This window comes from Jaculus jaculus, chromosome 2 (assembly GCF_020740685.1).
Source record: "Jaculus jaculus isolate mJacJac1 chromosome 2, mJacJac1.mat.Y.cur, whole genome shotgun sequence".
In the NCBI taxonomy this organism is placed as follows: domain Eukaryota; kingdom Metazoa; phylum Chordata; class Mammalia; order Rodentia; family Dipodidae; genus Jaculus; species Jaculus jaculus.
Window position 1 is genome coordinate 20,406,407 of NC_059103.1, and position 8,580 is coordinate 20,414,986.

The 8,580-nt window shown below is 52.5% G+C and overlaps 1 long non-coding RNA gene across 1 annotated transcript; it reads left to right on the forward strand.

The window, feature by feature from the left end:
- The first annotated feature begins 2,271 nt into the window (after positions 1-2,271).
- LOC123458529 lies at positions 2,272-8,149 on the forward strand. The gene is made up of 3 exons (XR_006635709.1): positions 2,272-2,357; positions 5,593-5,777; positions 7,891-8,149. It is a non-coding gene; the product is annotated as an uncharacterized LOC123458529 (long non-coding RNA).
- The last annotated feature ends 431 nt before the right edge of the window (positions 8,150-8,580 follow it).

Consider the following 8,580-nt stretch of genomic DNA (forward strand, 5'->3'; position numbering starts at 1 on the left):
GATGGTGTCTGAGGTCAAGACCTGAAGCTCTCTTTTCCTCCAGGAAAGCAGTGGGGTTGAGCGAGGTGATTCATAGCATCCACCTCAGGGAGCTTATTTGATTTATGTGAAAAGGATAGAGCGTTCACAACGCCCAAATGCTGCTTTTATTATTTAATGTATCACAATGTGTGCGTGACGGCTTGCAGAACTTTTTCCATCTTAGCAAGCAGGGCTTTCTAATTTCTCACTGAGTCCACAGTGCTGGCCCAAGAGGCAGAGAATGAAGGCAGCAGAATGAGGGAGAGAGGGATGACCGTGGATCCTTAAACACGCCTCTGAGGATAGGATGCAATTCACGAATTCATCACAGAACAGGGAGATGCATATTAGCTTCAGGAACCATTAACTTCATCCCATATGACATGCTTCTCGGCAAGTTTTAGCATGCAAACAGAACGTAACCACTTCCTGTCATCAGGGAGAGCCAGCGTGTCTGGGAGCCAGCTGATTGGGACACCCTGGCAAGGGGACTGCTCAGGGGATGTCATGACACTGCACTTATTCCTTTGATTGTGGGCCTGAAAGCTTCTGCCTGTGGGGGCCGGAAGAGCAACGCCAAGGGGTGTGGGGTACAGGACAAGGTGCGCAGGACCAGCTTCCTAGTCCAGGGTTTGCTGCCGATGGTGAGCTCTGTGCTCAGTAAGGACATTTGCTCATCATCCGCCAGATCTGCGGGCTCAATGTTCAATGATGAGCTGGTTTTAGGAATCATGTGGGTGCTGCAGAGTTCGGGACCTGGTGGAGGGTGGCAGAGCAGGGGTGCCCTTCACCTATCAGCGGCCCACTCAGTGGGGTTTGTACTCTGTCTCCTCCCAGCTCTCGGAGGACCTGTAGCTCTGTCCTAAGAGCATGCTAGTGACTCACCATCTCTCAGAGGTTGGAGCTGATTATAAGGTTTGGGGGCTCTTGGATCCCCTTGCATCCCTAGAATCTGTAGCAAAGGGGTTGGTGGCCTCCATTCCTTAACAATGGCCAGGTGGGGGCCACCTCTGCAAGGCACAACTCTGCAAGCCTCTGCTTCCCTCCTCTTTACTCCCCCTATGGACAAGGAAACTGAGGCCCAGGGGTGTTGCCTAAGGTCACTTGCTAATTAGCGGCAGAGACGTGGGGCGGGTTCCATTACGACACTGCGCCCACACAGCGAGAGGAGTTAGCACAGAGCTGTGGCCGTAATTGGGATGTACATGCCAAGGGCCTGTGCCCGCTGTTGGAGCAGATCAAATATGTCTCAGATGTTTACATTCCCACCCACCAACTTCTCCCTCCCCGACAGGGCTCGGGTTCCCTATGTGCTTGTGTTTATTTATTTTATGAGGGCTCAGCTCCGCCCCTTCTGACTTCTGAGCCAGTGCTGCTGCTGGCGTGTGCACGTGCGTGTGCGTGTGTGCATGCGTGCATGCGTGCGTGTGTCTGTCCGTCCCTTGGCAGGTTTTAGGCAGCCCCTCCTGAGGCCGAGACTCCTGCCCGGCTCCTGCTCTGAGGCCGCTCGCCCTCGGTGCTCCCACAGGCACCTGAGGCTGCCAGCGATCTCCTGCCAAGGCCGGTCTGGGCCAGACCCCTCTGGAGCCAGCTGGGGCCTCCACCCCAAGCTCCACCAACAGAGCCGCCTTTGTGCCCAGAGCCAGCCCCGGGCCTGTGGATGGCGGCTGTTGGCAGCATGCCAAGGCACGGGAAACCCAAACCACCAGGTTCTGGGAGGCATGAGATGAAAGACAGCCTGTGGCCTCCAGAGGAAGAGAGGGAACTGAGCTTGCCCTGAGCCTGAGCGTGCCTCCACGCACCGGCACTCCGAGCCTCCCCATTCCTTCATGCCATGCTGTGAAACGTGAGCCTGTGTTAACCTCCTGCGCAGCTCAGCGTGACCAACGTGGCACTTGCAGGAGATGCTCTGGGGACTCAAGGCCCCTGGAGACTGGGTCAGGAGTGTGCTAAGCAGGCCAGGTGCTGGAAGCAGAAGGCAAAGCCAGGCCGAGGAGGCACAAGCAAGGAATCCACTGGCCCTTCTAGCTGCCCAGAATCGGGACTAAGAACTTGCTTGTTTCCCAGGGCTGGGCTGGGCCACCCTCTGCACCTTCCGCACCCAGTATTCTAGAGTATTCACCTTACTGTTCACAAAACTGACAGACATGCCGAGGTCGGCCTTGATGTTACCCACTTTTGACAAACAGACCCATTTCCCTTTGCCTGTCAGTCAATATGATTTTCTGTCTGACAGGACCTTCGGCTGAGCAGAATTAAATACACAGAAAATTTATTGGGGGAAACACCTGGGAGACAGATGGAGCTGGGGCATGGAGCTGGGGCTCAGGGCCAAGGTAAGTCCCAGGGAGGGACAGAGTGAGGAGGGGCTTGGGACTGCAGTGCCCTTAGAGCAGGCTTTAGTAGGTCCCCAGTCACCTGCCCTGTTCAAATACAAGTAGACTGTGGAGCCTGCTGGGGCCCTTGGCTGGGAAACTCAAATCAGATGGTGTAGCCCACTGACTTTATATGTCCTTGTGTCTTTATTTAGTCTATGTTTTCCCAAGCAAGATTGGAGTGAGGTTCCAGATGGACATTATTTTTTTCTTTTTTTGTTGTCTCCATTTTTGAGATAAGACCTCACATTGTCTTCTTAGCCAGTCTAGAATTCACCATGTAGCCTAGGCTGGCCTTGGATTCTCCATGATCTTCCTGTCTGAGCCTCCTGAATGCTGGGATTCCAGACACCAGTCAATGTGGGCATATCTTTTGGAGACAACAATTCAGCCATATTCATCAATGAATTGGGCACAGTGCTTCCTAGTAACAAGTGCTAAGAGGAAACATGATCACACCTGTTTCAGTTGTCTGTACAATAAAACAACCCAACACGCAGACTGAGCACCACCTTCTAGGACTCAACTAGGTGGGCTCCTTGAGGTCTCTGCCGCAGGTCACCTTTGTGAGAGCCACACAAGTAAGAGGTAAGACTGGCTGCTTCTCCTACTGCCCGCCATGTCGGCGGACTGTGGGATGTAGGCAAAGAGGGGCACCAATGTTAAGCTCTGTAGCAACTTGTGCCAACCTGCGGGTATCCCAGGTGGACATCTGCTAACATCGCACCTCAAACTCTTGGTGGTTCTGGGAACTGTGGCAGCTCAAAGCCTTGTGTCTCTTGTGTCTCTTGTCTGGGGTCCCTGAAGAAAGGAAGTCACCAAGTATGTGGCAGAATGAAGGCCACTTGGTCTAGGGACATATACACAGGAGGGAACAGGGTTGGGTTCTGGCAGTGAGTCATCTGGGAGAGGCCAGATGGTGCCAGCTGTGTCTGGCAAAAGAAGTCAGTGTTCCCCAAACACACACTGAGTATCTCCTTCTTGATGGTCACTGTGTCACGACAGTGGCTCTTTTTTTTTCCGAGGTAGGATTTCACTCTAGCCCGGGCTGACTTGGAATTCATTATGTAGTCTCAAGGTGGTCTCGAACTCACGGTGATCCTTCTACCTCTGCCTCCTGAGTGCTGGGATTAAAGGCGTGTGCCACCACACCGGGGTACGATAATGGCTCTTGATGTGAGATGGGAACAAGTGGTTCAGAGCCCAAGGAACCCAAGGCCTATTAGGACCAGGCTGCAACAGGTATCAAGCGTGATGGGCGTGTACAGCCAGCTCTCTTGGTTTGCCTGTGACCAAGGGGTTCCCTGGCAGTTTGTAGGACAGACTCCTGCAAACTAGAATGGTTGTTCAGCCTGCTACATGCCCAGAGGCTGAGCTGATGAGAGAACGGGGCAAGGCAACGTCCACCTGCATTGCTTGTACTCGTCAGCTGGAAATGTCAAAGGAAGCAAGGGACTAGGGCAGAGGGAAGACCAGGGCCAAGGGAAGGTCTGGGCTGCGGATGTACCCAGAGTGAGGGTACTCAAGACTCAGGATAGACCTACGGCCCCAGGCTAAGTCCCGGCGGGGCGGGTGGGGGGGGGAGGTGGTCACCACTCTTGAACTCTAATCCTTTTTGACACCTTGTGTCAGCAAAGGGCAACAGTGACAGGAGGGCTGAGCAGCAATGCCTTCAGAGGTCACGTAGCACCCAAGGCGCTCTTTATCCCACTGGGGGTACAATAGCAGCCCCAAGTAGTAGATGGTCCCTTCTACCCGTGAAGCAGGGTGCAGCTTGGAACTGCCAGTCAGGTACGAGTCACACCCAACAGGGCCAATCCATATACATGCTTAGGGGCCACTGACTTTACCCCACACATGGCAGGCAGGGGCTCCTGGGACAAAACTGCCCTTCTAGGGGGAACCCTCATCCTACCTAGCTGGCTGGGAGTCAGGCCCTGAGCAGGCCCGATTATTCTTCCTGAAGGAAAACCAAAGGTGGCCTGATCTTTTCACACTTTCACAGCTCTGAAATGAGGCTAAGACTCTAGCCCTCCCCACCCCTGTTCTCCAGGCTTCCAACGATAGCGCTTGACATAAGCTGGACCCACTGAATATCCAGCACCTTGAGGTCATGTCAGACATGCCTCCTGGGAGGGTCACTTCCTAGGCCCAAGAGACAATGAGGCTCCCAGATACCAACCTTTCACGGCACTGGGGGAAGTTTGATGAAAGCTCTTATCATCTGTCCCATCTCCTGTCCCTGGTCTCTATCCCCAGCATTTGTCCCTACACCATCCATTAACCCACCTGTCCCTAAACTCCTCCTTTCCCTAGCTTCTTGTCCTAGGCTTCTGTTCCTAGTTCCCTGCTCCCAGCGCCCATCCATAGCTTCCAGGTCCCAGCTCTCTGTTCTCAGACCCCTGTCCCAGCCTCCCATCCATCACTAGCCTCCTGTCCCCCATCTCCTGCCCTCCCTCAGCCGCTGCACCATCCTCCTTCCCCAGGCCCAGCTTCCTGCCCTCCTCTTTTGTTCCTAAACTATCCTACTGCTTGCGCAGACCTATTTCCACGGCATCTCACTCACATTGCGTTTTTGTGCCTGCGTCTTTGGGGCGACCTCAGATAGGCTTCTCCACATCTGGCCCCCCAGCTTCGCCCCACTCTGGGTCTTAAGAGCCCTTGGAGAGTTATGGTATGCAGGGTCTCACCTGACCCTTGGGTTACTACACTGAACCCTGCCTGCATTGTCTTGGGTTCTCACGCTGTCAGGCTCTCTCTCTCTCTCTCTCTCTCTCTCTCTCTCTCTATATATATATATATATATATATATATATATCTTTTTTTTTTTTTTTTACCATTGCTTATAGACGTATTCACTTGTCTGTTCAAACATGTTCCTCTACACATCTCTAGGTGCCCAAAGCTAAGGCTGTGTCCCACCATGCTTCCTGGAATGTCCCCTTCCCTGAGGTGGCTCAGACCTGTACGTAAAACTAGATGAGGACTTGTGTGGGTGGAGGTGGCTTGCCAGGCCAGGTGTGGGTTTGTCCCCAGTTTTCCTGTCAGAGCTGGTCCTGGGACTGGAGAGGAGTGTTCTTTGGATGCCACTCTCTGGTTGGACAGAATATCACGTCTGGACTTAAACACGTTCTTGCTATGGTGGGATACAAGAGCCTCATGTTTACCTTTAAGGTCTACATTTTCCTGCCTCCAGGTTTTGATCAGTTTCACAGTGTGCCACACTGAACGCAGCCGCGCAGGAGATGAACACAGCCGTGTCTTAAAGGAACCGGGAAAAGCGCTGTTTCAGAGGACACAGAGAGGCAGAGGTGGAAAAACATGTCATTCCAGATACAAGCAGAGAAGAATGCGTTATTGATGCAGTGCAATTTAAACCAGGTAACCATCGGAAGAGCAGCTTAGAAATGAAGCCAACTCTTGTCCCAGGGAGTGACCAAAGCCTGACCAACTACACCTGATTGTGTTCTTCCTGCATCATGGGTTTGGGGTCTGTGATAGGATGAGTCCAGAGTTCTTTGGGGACATCTGTAGTGTCTGGAGACATTTTTTTTAAATTTCTTGTTCATTTTTATTTATTTATTTGAGAGTGACAGACAGAGAGAGAAAGAGGCAGATAGAAAGAGAAAATGGATGTGCCAGGGCCTCCAGCCACTGCAGACGAACTCCAGATGCATGTGCCCCCTTGTGCATCTGGCTAACGTGGGTCCTGGGGAATCCAGCCTCGAACCAGGGTCCTTGGGCTTCACAGGCAAGTGCTTAACCACTAAGCCATCTCTCCAGCCCTGGAGACTTTTTTTTTTTTTTTTTTGTGGTCACCAGGAGGGGCGAGACTTCATCTTGTAAGCAAAGGTCTGGAATGCTGGATTAGCACCCAACAGGGCCCGTGGCAGCATCAGGGTTTCTCTGCCTCCATTGCCAGTGGTCCTGTGGGGACAGCTGGTGCAGGGATGACACAGGTCACCTCTGAAACGCGGCATCACCTTGGCAGTTGTCAATACTAATCATGCCGGGCGTGGTGGCGCATGCCTTTAATCCTAGCACTTGGGAGGCAGATGTAGGTGGATCACTGTGAGTTCAAGATTACCCTGAGACTACATAGTGAGTTCCAGGTCAGTCTGGATTAGAGTGAAACCCTACCTCGAAAAACCAAAAAATTAAATAAATAAATAAATAAAACTAATCAAAGACACCCGGACTTGTGGCTAGTGGTATCAGTCTTGGATCAGCCACTGACCAGTCACAAGGCAGCTTCTGGTCCCCAGAAGAGTCCACCAGAATTCTTGGTGGACTTGAGCTGGACAGGAGACCATGAGTAATGAAGGCGATGATATCAAGGGAAGTTTTAGAGAGCATATGTTTCCTGAGCTCCCTGCCTGGTGGAAAGGCAGGGGTGAGAGGGAACACTTGGAGTAGCAGAAAGGGGTTTCACAAAGTCCATCGTGAAAGGTTTGTGTCTGGTGTGTAGAAATGTGCACATGTGATAATATAGCATAAGTGCACGTGTGTGCACTTATGTATACAGACAGCTGTATATTTGCACACACAGACAGGTACACACACATGTCTTTCTTAAAAAAATTTTTCAAGGTAGGGTCTCACTCTAGCCCAGGCTGACCTGGAATTCACTATGGAGTCTCAGGGTGGCCTCAAACTCAAGGCGATCCTCCTACCTCTGCCTCCTGAGAGCTGGGATTAAAGGCATGCGCCACCACACCCGGCTCCTTCCTTTCTTTTCATGAGACAAGGTCTCACTATGTAGCCCTAAGCTGGCCCAGGACTCTGCATACAGGCATGGCTAGCATCCAACTAGCAATGATTCTCCTGCATCTGCCCCTCCAATGCTGGGATTGAAAGCGAGTCCCCTATCTCCCAGCTAGGAATGCCTTCTTGAATTGCATCTTTCTTTTGTTTTCTAGTCTTTTCTTCAGGGTCTACCTTTTATACTGTTATTCCCTCTAACTTCTCTGGCCACGACAGGCCATATTGCCTGCAGTACAAAGTTGCCTGGGTTGGGGGATTGGCAGGTGTGGATGACCTCTGAAACCAGTACCCCTGTCGCTCCCACCCAGGGATCTAGAGCTCAGAGCGCTTGAACTCACTGTGGGCGTGTCAGGAGAGAAGGGTGCGATGGCTGTTGCTGCCCAGTTCGCTTCCCTTTTCTTACCTGGCTGCTCCTCTGGGACAAGCTTCCTTACTCTCAGCCCCCTAGCATTGAGGGAATACACTGCGCAGAGCTGCCTGTTGGAGCGCTCCATCCTGGGCTCCAGCCTCCAGGATCCAGGAGCACCCCAGCCATGACAACTTACCAATGTCATAGACACAGACACGTGTTCCCCGGGGCTCAGAACTTGGGGGTGAATCGGGTGAAGCCTAGTGGTCACAGGCTGGAATCCTTTCCCCACACACATCTGTCCATCTCCCCAACCCCGCCCCCCCAGCTCCTGGCAGGGCACGGTCACACATGTGGTTCTTAGCGGATGTTTCTGTTCAGCCCTCAGAAAACCCTGCATCCAACCCATGAGGAGTGACTAGGATAAACCAACCTTCTCCTCAGGCCCCGAGGGAGCGCAGCCACTTCTGCGCTCTGGCCACACGCCTGGAGCTTCCCGCAGGCCTGGCCTCCCACAGGCAGGGGTGTCCTCCCCAGGAGCTGTGATGTCTGCCTGCCGGGAGGGGTCCCCTGGCTGGGCCTCCCCTCAGGCCCCTGTAGTCTCTCGATGGAGGAAGCCGAAGACATTGTGGATTGAAGACATAGAAACTGGACGCGGTACCTGTCACTTGGAGCGGCCTCCCTGACTGCCCAAGGGAACAAAGATCTTTATGACATTGCTAAAAAATCGGTGTTTGTAAAGGTTGCTAAAGAAACACAAGGAGTGAGTGTCAAATCCGAAATAGCCCGTCTAGACGCACTCCCACTGTCTGACCTTTGATGTGTTTCCTAATTCACTGACCTCGCCAGCAAATTGGTGAGTAAGCAACGACTCACTTTACACACTGTCATGAAGCTGACGAGGCCCAGGTCACTGTTATAAATTTCCTTCTGGCTGCTCCACGACGGGGCAGCCTTCGCAGCACAGCTCCCGTGTGGTTTCTGAACTGTGATGTGTGTCTGGGTCTCCATGAACTAATTTCAAGTCTGTTCAGTCCAAAAGCTACAGGGCTGCTAAAAAAAAAAAAAAAA